At 37.3% G+C, this 20,401-nt stretch overlaps 1 protein-coding gene across 19 annotated transcripts in view; it reads left to right on the forward strand.

The window, feature by feature from the left end:
- The window catches only part of ZNF438 (zinc finger protein 438), a 185,993-nt gene that overhangs the window by 52,953 nt on the left and 112,639 nt on the right, over window positions 1–20,401 (forward strand). The window contains exons 1-3 of one of the 19 annotated variants that reach the window (XM_070601767.1): window positions 13,179–13,315; window positions 15,313–15,401; window positions 15,650–15,883. The exons of 17 other annotated variants lie outside the window; for them this stretch is intronic. The gene's annotated coding sequence lies outside the window, so the exon portion shown is untranslated. Of the gene's footprint in view, window positions 1–11,259; window positions 13,316–15,312; window positions 15,402–15,649; window positions 15,884–20,401 lie in introns of those variants that run through there. One more of the 19 variants, XM_070601766.1, reaches the window with a different exon arrangement.

Consider the following 20,401-nt stretch of genomic DNA (forward strand, 5'->3'; position numbering starts at 1 on the left):
GTATGTATATATACTACCAGTGAACAATTGGAAATTGAAAATTTATATGGAAATACAAAGAACCTAGAAAAGTAAAAACATTTAACAAAGAACGAACAGTAGTGGAAGGTTTTCACTACCTGATTTCAAGACTTTCTCTGCATTTTAAAACTTCCCCTTTAAAGCTGCAGTAATCAAGGCAGTGTTGGCCTAAGGTAGACATGTATATCAATGGAACAGGATACAGTATCCAGAAATAGGCCCCTATGTATATGGTCAATTGATTTTGTGACAGTGGTGCCAAGGTAATTTAATATAGAAAGAATAGTCTTTTTATAAAATGGTACTGTAACACCTGGAATCCAAATGTAAAAAAATTAACTTGAACCCTTACCTCCTTTCTGTACAAACGTAACTTGAAAAGAGTTATAGATCTAAATATACAAGACTAAACTATAAAACTGTAAGAAAAAATCACAGGAGAAAATATTGATAAACTTGGGATAGGCAAAGATTTCTTAAGACACAAAAAGCATGAATCGTAAAAGAAAAAATTGATGAATGGGACTTCATCAAAATTTAAAACTTCTATTCTTCAAAAGACATAGTTAAGAAAATGAAAAGGCAATCCTTAATCAGAGAGAACATATTCGCAATACATATACATGACGAATGACTTGTAGCCAGAATAGATAAAGAACTCTAACAGCTTATTAAATAATAAGGCAACCAAGTTTAAAAAATAGGCACAAGAAGATAACGAATGGCCAGTGCAGCACAGGAAAGGAGGCTCAACATCACTAAATGTCAGAAAAATGCAAAGCAATACAATAATGAGATACCATTGTATGCTCATCAGAAGAGCTGAAATTAAAAATTAAAAAAGAGCAAATGTTAGAGATGTAGACCAAATGGAACTTTCATATATTGCTGGTGGGAAAGTAAAATGATAAAACCATTTTAGAAAACAGTTTGGCATGTGTCATAAAGTTAAACATATTATTACCATAGGACCCAACAATTCTACTCCTAAAAATTTACTCAAGAGAAGTGAAAATATATGTTCACACACGCATTTGTACATGAATATTCATAGAAGCTTTATTCATAATATCCCCAAGCTGGAAAGAACTTAAATGTCCATCAACTAGTGAATGGATAAACATAGTGTGGCATGTCCATGCAATGGAATACTCCTCAGCAATAAAAGGGGATAAAGTACTGATACACACAACATTTATGAATCTCAAAAACATTATAGTGAGTAAAGTAAGCCAGACACAAAAGAATGCAAACTGTGCGATTGCATTTACCACCCTGGATTATTACCTCAGAAATGCTAGAAAAGACAAATTTAGTCTTATGGTGACAAAAAGCAGACAAGTTGTTGGCTGCAGCTTAGAGTGGAGTGTGATTAACCAGGATGGGGCACAAGGAAACTTTTTGGGATGATGAATGTGTTCTATATCTTGACTATGGTCATGATTATATGTATGTACACGTTTGTAAAATCCATTGAAATGTACACTTAAAAGGTACATAGTTTATTCTGTATAAACTCTACCTCAGTAACATTGTTTTTAAAAAAATACTACATTTCTTTAAAAGATTGGCACCTGAGCCAACATCTGTTGCCAGTCTTTTTCTTTTCCTTTTCTTCTTCTTCTCCCCAAAGAACCCTGGTACGTACTTGTATATTCTAGTCATAGGTCCTTGTGGTTGTGCTATATGGGACACCACCTCAGCATGGCCTGATGAGCAGTGTGTAGGTTGCACCTGGGATCGAACCAGCAAGCTCTGGGCTGCTGAAGCAGAGCCCCTGAACTGAACCACTCTGCCATGGGGCTGGCCCCTCTACAAATTTTGAAAGTTTTTTTTTTTTTTGAGGAAGATTAGCCCTGAGCTAACATCTCTCGCCAGTCCTCCTTGTTTTGCTGAGGAAGACTGGCCCTGAGCTCACATCTGTGCCCATCTTCCTCTACTTTATATGTGGGATGCCTGCCACAGCATGGCTTGTCAAGCGGTGCCATGTCCACACCTGGGATCCAAACCAGCAAACCCCAGGCTGCTGAAGTGGAACGTGCGCACTTAACTGCTGTGCCACTGGGCCAGCCCCTGAAAGTTATTTTGCTAGCAAAAGATTAACTTGTGTCTAATGTTAAAAGACCTCTGTGTAGGGCTGAAATTGAGTTGACCTGAAAAATCCATTTGGATAAATCAATGTGCAAAATATAAACAATAATACCTGAATTAAATATCCTTAAAAAAGAAGAGTAGGTGAATTCTTAATATGCTTTCTAGTTTATGATTCAGTGTAATGGAATGGGACCCTAGCATCCTTAGAATGGGTTGATATGCCTTTCTAATTTTTTAAATTGATATTTGGTGGTGCCTTTGGCACTAAGAAGAATCCAGCTAAAATAATTACAAATAATCCATTTTTGGTTTTGTTTTATTGTTCTTTGCATTTTTTTTTTACTGGAAGGAATATGTGGAAGACACACCAATGTCCCTTAGAGTCTGTTCTTCCTTTTAGGAATAGAACCCATAGATTTTACTAAGTATGTACATGGCTGCCCGTTGAGAAACTTCCCTTCTCTGCTTCACTTGAAGCTGGATATGGCTTTGTGACTAATGAGAGCTGGATGGTGATGTGTATAAGGTTACCTCCTTAAAGACAAGCCACTTGCCCTAGACATTCTCTTCTCCCTTTCTGCTGGCTGGGACTTTGCATCAGGTGTAGCTACTGCCTTAGGTCCAGAGATGGAAGCCATGTTGGGGATGATAGAGCCAGCCTGAGTCCCTGAATGATCAAGTGAAACGCACCTCCCCCTGCCAATTAAAATAATTTCTAATATAGCGTATGATTGCATGCCAAGAGCTTTCTTTGATCTAGTAGTTATTTAGGAGAGTGTTTCTCAAATTTACAAGTTACTTTGAAACTTTAGGTACTAATTATTGATAAATTGATATACAGCATTCTGCTTTTCTAGTTTTTTACTTTTTTGGTGAGAAAGATTGGTCCTAAGCTAACATCTGTTGCCAATTTTCCTCTTTTTCCTTGAGAAAGATTGTCACAGAGCTAACATCTGTGCTAATCTTCCTCTATTTTGTATGTGGGACACTGCCACAGCATGGTTTGATGAGCGGTGTGTAGGTCCCTGCCTGTGATCTGAACCCATGAACCCCAGGCTGCCAAAGCAGAGCATGTGAACTTAACCACTATGCCACCGGGCCAACCCCTGCTTTTCTAATTTTTTAAGGTTTTTATAAAGTAGTTTATGATCAATTTTGGTGAAGCTCCACACACCTTTTTAAAGAAGTTGTCTTATTTATAAGATACCTAAATATTTATCTATATTTTGTTCAACTTTTCTGTAATTATTTTTTGTCTGGTCTATCGAAGGCTTAAAGATATAAATCAGTGATTGCTTCCATTAATTTTTCTTTACATTTCTGTCAGTTTTTGTTTTGGTATTTCTGTTAATATATTATGTACTGTCAACGTCTCAGTTGAGGATTGTACATTTTATCAGAATAGCATGACTTTCTTCCTAATTTATGCCTTGTATTTTGTGTTTAGCTGACATTAATATTGCTACCTTAGTTTATATCTCCCTGTACATCTTTGTACTTCTCCTTATATTAATCCTTTCTTTGTTATTTATTTTAAATATGTTTCCTAAAAGTGGAGTACAATTGGATTGCATTTTTTAACCTAATGAGAACCTTTGTCTTTTAATAGATATTTTAACTCATTTGTATTTATTGTCAAAGTTGATCTAATTGGTTTTACTTCATTGATCTTATTTTAAGCTTTCTGTTTTAATTTCTTTTTTGTTTCCATTGTGTTTTGAACTTTTTGCTATTTGATTTAAAGTTTTGTCTTTGTTTAATTTTGTTTTGATTTTTAAAATTTATGATATATCTTAAAGGCATATAGCCTGTTTTGAAATCTGCTAGGGATTATTTTTAAGTGTTTTTTGAAAACTTAAATCTATATGGAATTTATAATTGACAGTCAAGAATGAGATGATCTTTTGTTTTCCCTCAGTATGAAATCAGAAATTTAATAGGGTTTTGCTTAGCTTCTTCTCAGTGTTCGTTAATATGATCTGAGATTTTTATCTCAGACTATTAGTAAATTGTAATTTAAAACAATTTGTAAAATATTTCTTTCATTAATTTTTATATAGGCATAAAAATTATGAAAACCCTAAGATTGTCACAACTTTAAATAAATTACCAGTGTTTTCCAAGTATATATTGAAATGAACTTTAAGAAATTCATTACAAATATATTCTTATGTTATATTACATTACTTATCATTATTTTCTTGATCTATTTCTATATTATATCTTAAAAAGACACACTTTTCCTTTTCCCTGTTGCCCACTTTCAGGCCATTTCCCTGCTCATTAGACCAAGAAAAAAAGCAGCAGAAAAAGTCAAATTTGAAATTAAAATATCAAGTTTTGTATTTGGTATTTGCTATAGCAAAGTATAAGATTCAGAATATGTTTTGAATTATTGATTTAATGGATTTTATGGTGGTGGGTGCGGGAACATTAGCAGTTATTTATTAGTAAGCTTGTCCTCTAAGATGTCCCTGTCAATCACTGTATCAAGTGACACCGGAAGGGTGTGGCATTTGCATTTTCAGTAATGCTTGTTCAGTGACGGAAGCTGTCCTCTTGCTGCTTGAGTCTCTGATAGGCCATTATCCCTACATGCTCTGAGGCATGTGACCTTCTCAAATGAGTGGAGTGCTTGTATGGGGCTTTCCCAGTTTTTTCAAAACATACTTGAGGACTATTTAGGGAAGCAGAGTCTTAGAGGACACTTGGCCTTGTCTTGGAAATAGTGTAGAAGGAAGAAGCCTGTAGCAGTTGCTCGGGGTAATAGCTTTAAGAAAACAGTGATGTTGTAAGTTATTTTTAGAGATGGAAGACTTGTCTTTCTCATATTTTTTTAGCAGATAATTGTGTAGCTGGACTACCAAGATGTCAGGAGTGAGGTGGAGATGAGAACAGCCTCTCCAGGATTGCGGTCAGGGCGAAGTTCTTGGCAAGAGGCTCATTTTAGTGTGTTATGTAGAAAGCACATGGGCTGACGAGGCAGGAAGACCTTTGTTCTAGCTGTGGTTCTCTGTTTTTCTTTGTGACCATGGCAAACCACTTAACTTTTCTGGGCCTCAGGCTACATCTATTAAATGAGGAAGATGACTCTCTGAGATCCTATCTAAGTTTAAAACTCCATGACTGACCAGCACCAGGGATAGCAAGGAAGTTTCCATTTGACAGCATTTTTATTTTTAATTTTATTAAGCAAAGAAGTCAGCTGAATTTCATCTTGTAAAGTCAAGAGGAATAAATCACTTATCTTACTACCTTGAGTTTGGAGAATTAGAAGGGATCATACGTGACTCGTGTATTTGTGCTCTGACCTAATATTAGGTAAGTGACACATGTTGTGGTGGAGTGTCCCAATTATAACACCTGGAAGTAATCTGGTAACAGAGTGACTCAGAGGAATGTTAAATCACCGCTTTTCCCTGAGAAAACTGAGAAAGATATTTATCTAGACTCCCAGAAGGTTATTACCTTTTCCAGTAGGATATGTGCGTGTCTTGAGATTGAGGATGTTGGGAGGTAGGCCCCCTGTGTGGTGACAGTCAGGCATCAGACTGAAGGTCACACTGAAGATCTTTCATTGATGAGCTCCTGACTGGTACAAAGGCTACTAGCGCTGAATTCATGTTTCACAAGATCAGCAGTCGGATGCTGCCCGAGCTGACTTTTTGTCCTAAGCTGAGCTGGGCATGGTCAGAGGCATGGTGGGCAGAGAGAGCTTTCAAATAATGAACGTGTCACAGTTGTGAGACAGCTAGCAAATGGTGCTGACTGAGTAAAATCTATACAGCGGTCAGAGGGTGACTCTTGAAGGAAGGCTTTGTTCTGGTTGGATTCTGGAGGCTGAGCCGCCGACAAGGCTCCATCTAGAGTGGCATGGAAAACATCATGCACAGGACATTTGTTGCTTCTCTTCTCTGTAGTCATCACTTTAAGGACTTAAAAAATCATTGAAAAGTTTTACTTCCCATTCTATCGAGAGCTTCTAGGGTAAAAAAGAGAATTGTTTCATTTCAGAAATGCATTTTGTTTTAGAAAATACAGACATGCCGTGAATAAGTCCAAATAAATTTCAAAATAACTTAGAAACTTGGATAAAAAATGTAGGTTGTAAGTTTTTATGAAGTGCCACGGTCTAGTGGGCCCTTCTAGGGATACAGAGATCAGTGTTCGGTAAGCTCTGTTCTCAGGAACTTGAGGGAGGCAGACAGATGAAGGGCTAGTTTTTATTATGTTTCCATTCGGTTTTTATAGAGCCTCTGCTCAATGCGAGGCACTGTGTTAGATGTTGAGACTACAAGGTAAGAGAGAGTCCCTCTTCTCAAGGCATTATAGTCCAGAGTGAGAGGCATGAACAGGTATCTAGCAGCAGATACGTGGAGGCATACAGGAAGGAGTCAATAATTAGAATGCACAGGAGAGAAGGATGCAGGTCACTTTAAGTGTGTACTAAGAATAGAACTAAGCAGTCTCAAGGTCTCCCCTCCGTGGTTGTGGTAAGCTGTGCTTAAAGGTCTGTTCCAAGAGCTATGCGTTTCTGATGTTAAGGATAGTAATAGCCAAGAATTTTACAATGCTTTATTCTGTGTCAGGCACAGCTCGAGCTTCACGTCTAACAAGTTATGTAATCCTTGCAACAATCCTGTAAGGTAGGTGTTAGTATTAGCCCAGGAACTGGGGCTCAGAGCAGTCGAGTACCTTGACCAGTAACAACTAGCATGTGGTGGATCTGGGAATTGGCTTCAAAGTTCATTTTCTTAACCATGGTGCTACGTTAAGACTTCTAGAATTAAGGGAGTCAACTACTGGAGGAACCATTGTTGTAGATTTTTGTAGGTATAGCAACTTTATAATATTAATGAGTTCTCAGCTGAGCATCTGGGAGAAAAACATTGTCGATACATGTGCTTTTCATTTTCCAGAAATAAAGCTGTATGTTATTATTAACGTTGGAATTGCCCTGTACTAGCTATAAATCATAACTAGAATTTTTTTATTAGAAATTATAGGAAGATACCTTTTGATCAAACACTGTTCCCCATTAATTCTCAGAAAAGGGCTTTCTTGAATTTTAAACATCTCTAAAAGAGATTACACAGCCTCCCACAATCACTGAACCCCACAGCTCTTTGAGGTGGGGATTTCGTCTTCTGCCCAGTGTCCTCCTGCTCAAGTAAGAGGCTGTTTTATCTCTCCTCCGTTGAAATGTTGGTCTCTTTTCACACTGGGGCCTTTAATTTATAAGCTGGATTTGTAGATTTGAGGGGTGCAGGCTGGTTGGGCCTGTGGTGCATGTGGCTTGCCTCCATGCCTGAACCACAGGAGGCCCCACTAGTTTGCTGCTCTGAGGGAGGTAATGAGAGCTTTTATGACCTGGTTTGCCCACTATTTATAGGCTCAAATCTAGATGATCTGAAGGAAAAAAGAATGGGATGAAAAAGTCAAAGTTATGGTCATGAACTAGAAGGAAAGTTAGAATTTTAAAACCAGCATCAGTATGGTACAGACAAGAATTAGAAGTTAGGAAGAGCCTAGGAGGAGAGGTTTTTAATTATGGCAACCCTCAAGACATCTGAAATTGTTATGATGATTTTTAAATAGGCAAACCTTTGGCCTTAAAAAGAATCAAGGACTCTGCTTTCTGCATGTGGTTTATTAAATGTAAACACATAAAAAATTAAGAGGAAAAGATTATCTTTTTATGTAAAACTGTTTTGATTTATGGCTTCCCGGACTTTGAAAGCCTCCTTGCACCTTGACTAAATATGTTGAGTAGTTTTAAAACTTAATAAAATTGTAAGGAGGGCATTTTTTTTTTCTTTTTTCACAAGCAGGTATTTTTAATGTAGCAATTAGGAATATCATTAGGAAGATTATTGAAAGCAGTGTGTAATATAAAGCTTGAATGGTATTACCAAATAATGAAAATGAGATTTTAAACTTCATTTGAACACATTAACTACAAATAAAAAACTTTTTTATGTAATGCTGAAATCAACTATGGAATTGAAGAGACAAAGATAATACTTTATCTTAATATATCTAAATATAATATATTCTTAATAAGAAAATATATTTTCTATTTTACTTTTTAAAAAATTCATATTATTTACAGAAGGCAATACATAAATATTTTCTTTTGTTTTAAAAAGGAAAGCATTACAGGGGCTGGCCCAGTGGTGTAGTGGTTAAGTTTGCGTGCTCTGCTTCAGCAGCCTGGGCTTCACAGGGTCGGTTCCTGGGTGTGGACCTGTACAACACTCATCAAGCTGTGCTGTGGTGGCATCCTACATGCAAAATAGAGGAAGACTGGCACAGGTATTAGCTCAGGGACAACTTCCTCAAGTGAAAAAAAAAACCAGTAATAAAAGCATTACAAATCCCATTAAAGTTCCCTTGACCACCACCATCCCGTCTTTTCAGAGGTCATCGTTTTGCCATTTATTCTTTCAAATCTTATTCTGAATATTTATATACATGTATTTGTGTGCATAGAACAGATATTTATGTTTTGTGTAGATGTTAAAAATAAGATGTTAAAAATAAAAATAAGAATGTATTGTTTGCTGTTTCTTTATTTTTGAGGAAGATTAGCCCTCAGCCAACATCTGTCGCCAATCCTCCTCTTTTTGCTGAGGAAGACCGGCCCTGAGCTAAGATCCATGCCCATCTTCCTCTACTTTATATGTGGGATGCCTGCCACAGCATGGCTTGACAAGCAGTGCATAGGTCCACACCCAGGACTGGAACCGGTAAACCCCGGGCTGCTGAAGCAGAATGTGTGAACTTAACTGCTATGCCACTGTGCCAGACCCTGGTTCATTTTCAGTATGGCCTTCCAATATATGTTTTGTTTTTAATAGTTCAATAATGTTGTTACTAATAGCAACTAACATTTATTTAGTAGTTACCATGTGCTACTTTCATAGCAGTTTTTATATAATTGAGTCTCATAATCTTCATAATAAGCTTAATAAGATATGACTACAACTAGTTGATTTTGTATGGATAAAATTCTACCTTCATTATGCCCCACATTTATATTAAATTACTAATACCAGTAGTTCATCATTCTTTAATAAGACTTAAAAAATAAAACCTTTAGAATTTTTTTTTTGTGTGTGAGGAAAATTGGCCCTGAGCTTACATCTGTTGCCAATCCTCCTCTGTTGTATATATGGGTCACCGCTACAGCATGGCTTGATGAGCAGTGTGTGGGTCTGTGCCCGGGATCCAAACCTGCAAACCCCAGGCTGCTGAAGTGGACCACGCGAACTTAACTACTGCACCACTGGGCCAGCCCCTAGAATCATTTTTAAAAATTAGTAAGACTGTAACTTTTAGTTCCGTTAGTTTTGTTATTCTTGTGCAGTTGGCCTTTCTCTACCAAGTCCCTGGAGTCTTTTCTAAGCCAGAGGCTGGGAATCTGAGGGTGACTCCTGCTCACCTTTTAGGAATGAAGAGGTAGTATGTGTCACATTTGACTCATTCTAAATGAAGAACAGACAACCCCAGACATTTCCTCAGTAGTTAAGAGTTTTGAAAGCCTGTGCCTGTGATGATGTCCTTATGTGGGGGGACAGTTATAGGATACAAGAGCTAGGTGGAAGGAGGTTTGTTTTTGAAAGATGGTTTTTATTGTGCCCTTAGTCATAGTGGTATGAGGAAACAAAGGCTGCTGCAATGGGAACTCTGAGAATTTTTATGGGAATTAGTAGAAAGGGAGTGATATTGGGTGGGTTGAGAGAAAAAAGGTTGTGCTTATTATATATACCCCAATTATGGAGTTTGGATGAAGATATTTTCAAAATTCATGTCAAAGTAAAGAGCTCTTAATGGATGGAAGAGCTGTCAGAAGGGTTTAAGTCTCAACTCTGCTGCTTGACTAGCTGTGTGACCTTGAAAAAGCCACTGAATGCTGTTTCAATCAAGTGATAACCTCCACTTCGTAAAGTTGTGGGGTACTGTCCAAATACGCACCCGTTAGGGGATATTCCTCTTGCTTTCATTATCGGAACTGTTGTCAAGGCCTTCTCCAGTTTGCCTCTTCTACTGTTGCCTCTGTACTGAAGACTTAACCTGCTTGCTTCTATCCTTCATTACTCGAAAGGGGGTACTACATTAGGGCTCTGTTATTTTTAGCATAGAAAAAGAAGCCTTATTGCTGAATCATTTAATAAATATTGAAGGCCTGTATGTATCAGTCAGCATTTCTATGGGGCTAATGTCAGAACTAAAAGATCATCTATGGTAAGTCTCAAGGAGAGGAGATATGCTGAAGGACCAATACATACCATTTCATTGTCATTAGTACATTAGTGTTCATAGACATTTTTGACCTTTTTGTCTTCAAGATAAAAGTAAAGAAGTTTTAATTAATATCTGTCCAGTTAAGAATATGTTTTAATAAATTCTACTGTAGTGGGACAGTGTTTGAAAAAAAAGTCAGAAATTATCTTGCTTTGGTTTCTTTTTATAATACTTAAATTATTTTGAAATCTCCTATAACATTCAATGAGGGTATGAGGTTTTTATGTATATGAGAAAAAAATGTGTTAAAAATGGTTAGAAAGCACTAAAAGTAAGCTCCCCTTTCCAGCTGAAGAGAGAGCTCCATTGAATTTCCATTTGGTGCCCTTCAGGGTCCACACTATAGTGAGGAACTGATCCCTGCTTGGAAGCCCAATCAGAAGTCTGGTTTATCACTTGGAGTTTGTGATTTTGTTCCCTGTCATTCTGCTAAGGTTTTTCCTAATATAAATGTTATAGTAACTCAGAAGCCATGGAAAGAGCAGGCACCTTTAGTGTGTTGCAGAGTGATGGGACTGCCTATCTGTGGGTCAGTGCTAGAGAAATTAGGTCTCAGTTGTTTAACTTTAAGACAACTAGGAAGTCTGCAATTTAAATCTCATTTGTCATTTGAGTGATGCGCCATTTATTGTACAAAAACACTACTGGCGTATGCTATTTCTTGAAGGAGATTGTATGTGCTTTGGAGGAGGCACTTCACTAGGAAAAAAAATCCTTTGGTTTTATTGTTTCCTATTCTGGATAGCTCTAAAAAGCTGACCCTTTGGCTTTTGTTGGTGGTTTGCTTTGTTATCTCTATATTGACTTTCATTTCTTTCTTTTTTTTTGTTGAGGAAGATTAGCCCTGAGCTAACATCGGCCACCAATCCTCCCCTTTTCTGCTGAGGAAGATGGACCCTGAGCTAACATCCTTGCCCATCTTCCTCTACTTTACATGTGGACGCCTGCCACAGTGTGGCTTGACAAGCGGTGCATGGGTCCGCACCAGGGATTGGAACTGGCGAACCCTGAGCCGCTGAAGCCGAACCTGCGAACTTAACTGCTGTACCACTGGGCCGGCCCCCACTTTCATTTATTTCTCGACCTGCTCTTTGTGGCAAACCATCTCTATTCTGAAGTTATACCAAAGGAAAAAGTTAAATCTTGTGTCAGAATGACCAATGAAACTCCAGACAATATTTTAAACTTAGCCCATTGGAAATACCACCTTTTTCTTCATTTTATTTTGCTGCTCCACCTATGTCCTCACTATCTGAGGACTCTGGGGGTTTTTTTTGGTTTTTGTTTTTTAATTAATCTCTCTCAAACTCACCTGCTTATAGAAACGGAGTATTTCCCCTCCTCTGAGAGGCAGATATGTAAGAGTAGTTGGTTTTCTTGAGATCTAACCAAGGGTCTCTAAAGAAGTCTGAGATCTGTACAGTCACATTTCCTTTTCCAAATTAGCTATGAGAAATAGTTTAACTTTCCTTGACTATACCTAAGCTACTCTTTAAAAGAAATTTCGCAAGCAGTTGAATTCTCTAACTTCCTGCCTTACAGTGCTGAAGAAACTTTTACATAAAATAGATAAAGGAATGGAGTAAGAATTTCTGATTCAATTGCATATTATTTATTGTGGAAAGAATGTTTTCCCTACAGACTGACTAGGAACAAGATGTTTAAACATAAGCCAGGGTGGAGACCTGTTTGTTTGGTCAGCTTCAGAGGAGCCACGTTTCCCTGCTCAGGACAAGTCTGCCAACTATTCTACCCCCACCCCCGCCCCCGCCCGCCTGATGCTTCAACTTTCTTTGGCGTTTTTACTTAGGGCTCTGTTGGATAAGGCAGTGCTGCAGTGCACACGTGGCAATTAGAAAGGCTAAAGGCTGTTTTCTGGAGCAACATGATCTTATCATGTCATTATGAATTTATGTTGTGCTGTGTGTGTGGATAAAATGGCTTTTTCCCTTTTTCCCAGTTCCCTCTGCTGTTGGCTTATATATTCGCATAGCTGGACGCCAGCAGGACTTCATTTATCATGGGAGGTGGGAGCGGGTACGGAGATGTGAAAGGGTTACTGTTCGCATTTCCTGTGTAATTCCCTCTGATCTGGCTGAGCTGTAATTCCTTTCTTGATGTTAAACATCCCCAGGCCCCTGTAACCTTCTAGCCTGCTTGCACTGGCCAAGTTTGTCCCAGGTGATCACGGAGGCGAACCTCCTGTTTTCAAGACTAGAAATTGTTCCTTCCCCATGAGGTAGGCTAAAGGCTCATTCCTGTGCAGTCCCAGAAGAAATCGTTTTGATTTAAAACAAGAACAGAGCAGTAACATATTAAAGTTCAAATTTATCATCCAAGTTTGTTGTCAAGTTAATTGTATAGATTTTAGAATCTACTGATTCTGGATTTAGTGAATTTCTAGTTGAATGAAAGCCCATTCTAGCAAAGATTGCATTCTTCCTTCTAAAAACACAGTTGAAAAACGGGTTCTGATTCTAAAAGGATAAATTTTGACCCCGCCATCTCACTTTCAGCTTACACAATTGGTAGATCGTTTTAAGTTGCCTCAGATGTAAACCGGCTTAGCTGAAGCAGCGGCATTTCTACTTCACGTCAATTCAGAAGACTGTAGTTGGGCATACAGAGATACTTGTTATTTTCTACTTTTCCTCTGGTTTCAAAAGTATCTAGCAGCTCATTTCTATTCCACAATATTTTAAATATACATTTTTGTGGTTGGCAAAGGTTTTCTATTTTTGCCTTTCCCCCTTAAGTTTTAGAAGAAAATGTTATGCTCCTATGAAGCATAAGAATGTGTCAGCAGCTGCCGATGAATTGATAGGGACAGGAAGTACCTGTGCCAGCACTGCCCTCACTGCAGGTACCAAGCTTCTGTTTGGACACAGCTCTGGTAAGTCTACTCATATTGCTTGTAGCACATCTCTATGTCCCCATCCAACAACTTGGGAACAACAGGATGGACAGAAACGAAACAATGTCTCTTTGCAGGAATTTACAGGATAATTTAAGTTTGCTGGTGTTTAGGCCAAAGTAAACTATTTGCATTGTTCAAAGCAGTGAGATAAAGTATTTTTTTATGGACCTTAACCATGTGTGATATGGTTTTATACGGAGATGGGTAGATGAATTTTTAGACTGATTCTGTTTGATTCTGCTTTAGAGAGCCAACATGACTGGTTGATATTTCTCACTCTCCTTTAGTTCTCCATTGCCTAAAACAGAGCCTGTCACACAGTAGGCTTTCAGTAACAGTTTGTTGAGTGAATGAATTATACTGTGAAATTACTTTTGTAGGTTCTTAATTGTTCCATATATGTGTAATAATGTTGCTGTCACCCTACTAGTCTCTCATGATGGATCCTGTTCAAAGTCCTTTATTATTAAACAGTTACTTCCCTCACAGCATTCTATGCCTGAGTCCTTAAGTGAGCTACACCTGGCTGGCCTAACCATGACACTGCTCTGTCAGAGAAAAAAAATGACATTTAGTCATAAATTACTTAAATTATAAATAGTCTATTAACATTTCTTAAAACCAATAAGTTTTTATTATTGTCATAGTGGAAAAACGCTTTTATTTTCTTCCGAGGATTAACTATTCCTAGGATCATCGTAAAGCACTGAATAGTAAGGTCAGTAAGTCCACAAATGCCTATAGAATGCTAATATAAACAGCATGGTGCCTGGTATTGAGGGTTCTCCAAATCTGTGTACAGCCTTGGTCCTGCCACCTAAAGTCCCTTAGATTTCTCAATGAACAGGACAAGTACAGTAGTCAAGTTAAACAACAACTTAAGGTATATGAAATATGGTTATATCCTACGTGAGAGGCCTGAACAAGAATCAAGTAGCTTAGTGGAGGGAGAAATCATTTTGACTTGAGTTAGAGAGTGGTGAGAGATTTGAGAGAGGAAGCCAGAGTCGGGCATTAAACAAGGAATTGATTGGGGTTTGGATATAGAGTGAGGCAGTTTGACGTTTATAAATATGGGCGATAGTTATCACACTTCCTTTTCCCAACAGCAGAGAAGAAGCAACAACAACAGAAAGTTGAAGTATCTGGTAGAGACTTTTCTCCATGGGTGAATTATTTATTCCTCACTTTTTACTGAAGTGGAATTTCAGAACAGCTTCTACCAAGGACATACAGCAGCTCTTTCAGTTATCATAAGGATCCACTTCAATAGGAAGTCCTCCCAAATTTCTCACCCAATTAAAATTCGGGAAGGCAGGAATAAGATTTATTGAAAAGTTATCATTCATGATTATACTTGGGTAAACAAGGCCTCGTCCAGTCTCAGTGGCAAGTTTTAACAGTGCTCTCTACTGAGTATATCCTGATTTGAAGTCTAACATATAAGGAGATAGATCCAAATTTACTGTTTTCTTGCACGAATATAGGGAGCTGTTGTCACTATGGATAAAAATAATCTCACAACAATTTTTCATTAACCTCTTAAAGGTTCTTCTCAATAAAGCAATTACTATACTAATATCCCAAACTACTTTAATCCAATTATATGGTTTTGTAAAGCAAATTAAAAAATGGATAGAATTTGTATTGAGACCTTTTGATTTTATTTACTTATTATTAAAAGTAAACACTTTAGTGCATTTAATTTCAGAGCCAAACTTCTGTCTCTCGTTTTATTCTTTTATTGTATAAAGAGCCAAAGGAAAAATAATGTAGCAAAGAAATGAAACCTGTTTTTCCAACATAGTAAAGATGGAACCTTAAGACAGTCTGCTGACTTCGTCTTTTTGGTGTTTTGGTCAAACAAATTTATGTGGCCCTGTGCATATTTCTGAATATCCCCATTTGTTCAGTTGTATGAATTGCTGTCAGTGTGATAATGAAGGGGGCTATAACCAGTGCTTGTTTTCCAGACTGTATTTTTTGTGAAGATCTAGAGTCTCAAAATATTACCTGGTGACCCAGGATTAAAGAGTTCGGTGGTCAGCTAATTTTATGAAAGGTCAGAACCTCTCAGTGATATTGCTATTTTACTTAACCCAGTAATTCCTAAGTGTATTTGACTCTGGAAATGCCCCTGCCTGCCTGTCTTCCTTCCTTCCCTCCAGCTTCCTTCTTTTCTTCCATTCGTTTTTAACAACACTTAGTTAAATCTCCTGTAGAACAAGTTTCAGGAATCGTCACTGGAAAGTTTATACACACACACACACGTTATTTAGGTCTATTGCTTACGTTTACTTTTCTCTTAAGCCCCACCTTTTCTAGGTATAGGATGGGATATGGAAAGAAAAAGAATAATTTTCAAGTCTTGCTGGTTATTCTGATGCCATGTTTGGTGGGAAAGAGGCTGAAGCTCCTATCTAAAACAAGGTGTGAGATTTGTCTCAGGATTTCAAGAGTTCATACTCTCTGCATCTTCTATAGCTCTGAGCCATCGAGAAGTGACCAAGCATAACAGAACTTACCTCTGGGGGGAAGAGTAGGGTGAGTTGGAAGTAAAATGAGACTTTCACTTTTTACTATAAATACTTCTGTTTTGTTTGAATTTTTCCATTAGTGTAAATTCCTTCTGTAACCTTAAAAAGAAAGAACCAAGTAGAAGACCTAAGTAGTTGAGAGAGCCTCTACTTTATAAAAGGATTGCTAACTCCAAGCTTTTGTAAGTACTAGCTTCTCTGGTGTTTTAAAACTCAGTTTGTTTAAAAAAAAGAAACCAAAAATTTTCAACCATTTTTTCAGAAACAAGCTTATTTTATGAAGTAAGGTAAATCTGACCAGATAAAAGTAATATCCCTTTCCCTTGCTACCACTGTATCTTGTACATATTTCTTTGTGGCTATTAATACGCAATACCATCGTTCTCTGTTTATGTGCTAAGTGAGGGTCTCTGTATCTTCAGCACCTAAGTTTGCACGGTGCCTCGTATCTAGCAGGCATTCAGTAAATGTTTGTTGACATGGCTGTGGGGAGGAGGGAGATGTAACTTCACAATTACTCCTAAGGGAATACAGTAATGATTGTCACTTTCACATTTAAAGAGGAATACATTCTTTTGAAAATATCTTTAAAATATAGTTTTATTTCTGTGTTTATTTGTAACTATCCTCTCAGAAAGAATTTAACATGATATTCATTAGTACTCACAATATAAAGTAAAATTTAAAATAAATGAATAAAATAACAAAGTTGGAGAGGACTTTGTTACTTCCCAATTTCAAAACTCACTATGAAGTGACAGTAACAAAGACAGTATGGCAGTGGTATAAGGATAAGCATACAGGTCAACAGAATGGAGTTGAGGGTCCAGAAATAAACCCTTACTGGTCCATTGATTTTTCACAAAGCTGCTAAGACTATTCAATGGACAAAGGATTACCTTTTAAACAAATAGTTCTGGGAGAATTGAGTATTCATATGCAAAAACATGAACTTCCTCACAAAAAACAACCATACACAAAAATTAATTATAGACCTAAGTGTAATAGCTAAAACTATAAAATGTCTAAAAGAAAGCACAGAAGAAACTTGGTGACCTCAGATTAGGCAAAGAGTTGTTAGAAATAACACCAAAAACATGGCACGTAAGAGAAAAAATTGATAAATGTGACTTCATTAACATTAAAACTTTTGTACTTCAAAAGACACTGTTAAGAAACTGAAAAGACAAGACACAGAGAAGATATTTGCAAATCATGTCTGATAAAGGACTGTATCCAGAGCTTACAAAGAACTCCAGCAGTTCAATAAGACAAACAACCCCATTAAAAAAACAGCAAAAGAACTGAATAGACATTTCATCAAGACATACGAATGATTAATAAGCACATGAAAATGTGCTCAGCATCATTAGTTTTTAGGAAAATACACATTAAAAACACAGTGAGATACTAGTCCATACCCATTAAGATGGCTGTGAGTCAAAATGACAGACACTATCTAGTATCTAGGATGTGGAGAAGCACAAACTCATGCATTCTTGGTGGGAATGTAAAAAGCTACACCCACCTTGGAAAACAGTTTGGCCATTTGTTTAAAAGTTAAACTAACTTACCATATGTGTTAAGTTCTCCAGAGAAACAGAAGCAAGAGGATGTGTCTATATATAGGAAGAGATTTATTTTAAGGAGTTTCTTCATGTGATTGTGGAGGCTTGGCAAGTCTAAAATCTGGTAGGGAAGGCCGGCAGCCTGGGGACTCAGGAAAGAGTTGCAGTTCGAGTCCAAAGACAGTCTGCTGGAAGATTAGGAAGAACGGATGTTTCCAATGAAGTCTGAAGGCAGTCTTCTGGGCAATTCCCTCTTGCTCAGAGAGGTCAGCTTTTGTTCTGTTCAGACCTTCAGCTAATTGGATGAGGCCCACCCACATTGTGGAGGGCAATCTGCTTTACTCAGAGTCCACCAATTTAAATGTGAATCTCACCTGAAAACACTCTCCCAGAATAATGTTTGACCAAATATCTGGCTACTTTGCCTAACCAAATTGACACATAAAATTAACCATCACACCATATAACCCAGCAACTCTGCTTCTCAGAATCTACCCAAGAGAAATGAAAACAGATATCCACACAAAGACTTGTATGTGATCGTTTATAGTAGCATTATTCATAATAGACAAAAATGAGAAACTGTCCAAATGTCCACCAACTAGTAAATGAATAAATAACATGTGGTATGTCCATACATTAGAATACTATTGAGGATTGGAAAAAGGAAAACACTGATACATGCTACAACGTGGATGAACCTCAAAAATGTTATGCTAAATGAAAGAAGCCAAATTCAAAAGACTAAAAATTGTATGATTCCACTTGTAGACTGTCTAGATAGAGCAAATCAGAGGACGTTTGGGGGTGGGGGAGGGGATTGACTGCATATGGACTCAAGGAAATTTTGGGGGGTGATGGAAGTGTTCTAAAATTGGATTGTGATGATTGCACACCTCTGTAAAGTGACTAAAACACCATTGAACTGTACACTTACGACAGGTAAATTTTATGGTATGTAAATTGTACCTTAATACTGTAAAAAAAAAAAAAAAAGGACTGATAAAAATGAGTCAGATGGACTAAGGATAGAACACACAATGCATCCCATAAGCGCTCCTGTATTTGCTTGAGGTGGATCACAAATTTTGCTCTAAGCTCTCTAGGAAGACCTCTCATAAGACAAGATATGTTTTCTGGTGTTCACAAGATCAAAATTTATCAGCATTTTAGAAGAAGCCTAAAAATTAAAATTCAAAGAACAGTGTATCATTTTGGTCATAGTGCGATGTACTCAACTCTGTCCTCAACAGCATCCTTGTGGTAAATAACTGAAGCCTCTTCTCCAGACCTCTTTCTTAAAGCTCCCTTCCACACAGTCTAGTGGCTTAACATCAAAAGCACTTTACTAAACACAGTTCTGCTGGGTGGATAGGGCGGAGAGCAGTAAAAGGACAAAGTCAAGAATGCTGCTCCTTCCTGGTATGTCTTAATCTAAACAAGCAGTTTTAGAGTAATGAAGGGATGGACTAAATAGCCATGAAGCAGTCCTGTTTTGGTAAAAACCGAGTAACAGTAAGTTTAGCACCTTACTCCTTGGCAAGTACCTGGATTGTAGTTATTCTCAATTATAGGTTAGATATGGAGCCTTTTGCTCTAATAGCCAGCAAGGTTAGGAGTAGGATTGGCATCCTCTTATGAAAGTTGGGAAGCCTGGGGAGGAAAAGTATTCAAATAGACTATCTACCACCTATGAATAGAAATAGTCCAAAGAAATATGTTGGTGGGTTATGAGTCTCCCTGAGAAATAATTCTTTTGGCTGTTCTCTAGTGCTTAGACTGAAGGATCATTCAGGCTCTAAAGACAGTGAAACATGGCGATAGACATTAGCTTCGAATGGTGTGTTTTTCATGGTAAATTTTCACAGGTGATACATGCTTGTACATTTTCTAAAATTCAATTCATATGTCAGGTATAAAGTATATAGAATAAAAATCTCCTTTCTTTTCTCTGTCTCCTTCTTAGCTATGTTCCAATTAATATATAATTAAATTGTTTCCAGGTTTTAGCTGTTATAATACTGCAGTAAACATACTGGCACAGGGCACTCCTCCATTTAAAAACAGATGAGTGTGCACACACACACACATACGTTCATATATGTATATAGATGTGTACATTATCATTTTAGTAACAGCTATTACTTATTCTATACTTCATAATTTATCTCAACAGTGAGTTATTTCTTTATGTTATGTTTTAAAATCACTGCTTTAGACAACTACAAATAGTCTTAATTTTATATTTGTAATCCTAGTCTTGCTTCAATCATAAGAAAATATCTAAATAACCATTTGTTAGATGAACTAAAGGACAACCTGAGTGTGAATTTTTTGGCTTTATGTATGTACAGTAGTTTGTTTAGTAAGAATAAAATGGTTGGTTTTAATTGCAATAACTTAGTTGAAATTTATGATGCTTAGAAAATTATTTGTTTTATGATATCTCAGAGAAAGTTGGCTTTTTTATCTCCAAGAAATAATTTTACTTTATAATAACTTTGCACATTACTTCTGAATAATATCTAGGTTTAGGCTTCTGCTTCCAATTGGGTTGTAGAAGGTGGTGGCAGGACATTGCAGCCCCTGCAAAACTTAAATAAAGATAAATTTACAAAACTCACTGTTGCAATGATCTGTTATTTCATGATAAACTGCCCCAACACTTAGTGCTTTAAAACAACAGCTGTTTTATATTGCTCATGATTCCCTGAGCTGAGAATTAAAGCAGGTCTCAGCTGAGTGATTTTTCTCTTCCATATTCCATTGACTGAGATAATTGGATGATATTCAGCTGGTGGATGGATTGCTCTGGAGGATACAAGATATCTTTTACACGTGTATGTGGTGCCTGGGCAGAGGTGGAAGACGAGTTTATGTGACCTTTGTAGCATGGTAGTCTCAGGGTAGTCAGACTTCTAATATTGTGGCTTGCGACTCCTAGAGAGAATTTGCAA

Source organism: Equus przewalskii, chromosome 30 (genome assembly GCF_037783145.1).
Source record: "Equus przewalskii isolate Varuska chromosome 30, EquPr2, whole genome shotgun sequence".
NCBI classification, from domain to species: Eukaryota; Metazoa; Chordata; class Mammalia; order Perissodactyla; family Equidae; genus Equus; species Equus przewalskii.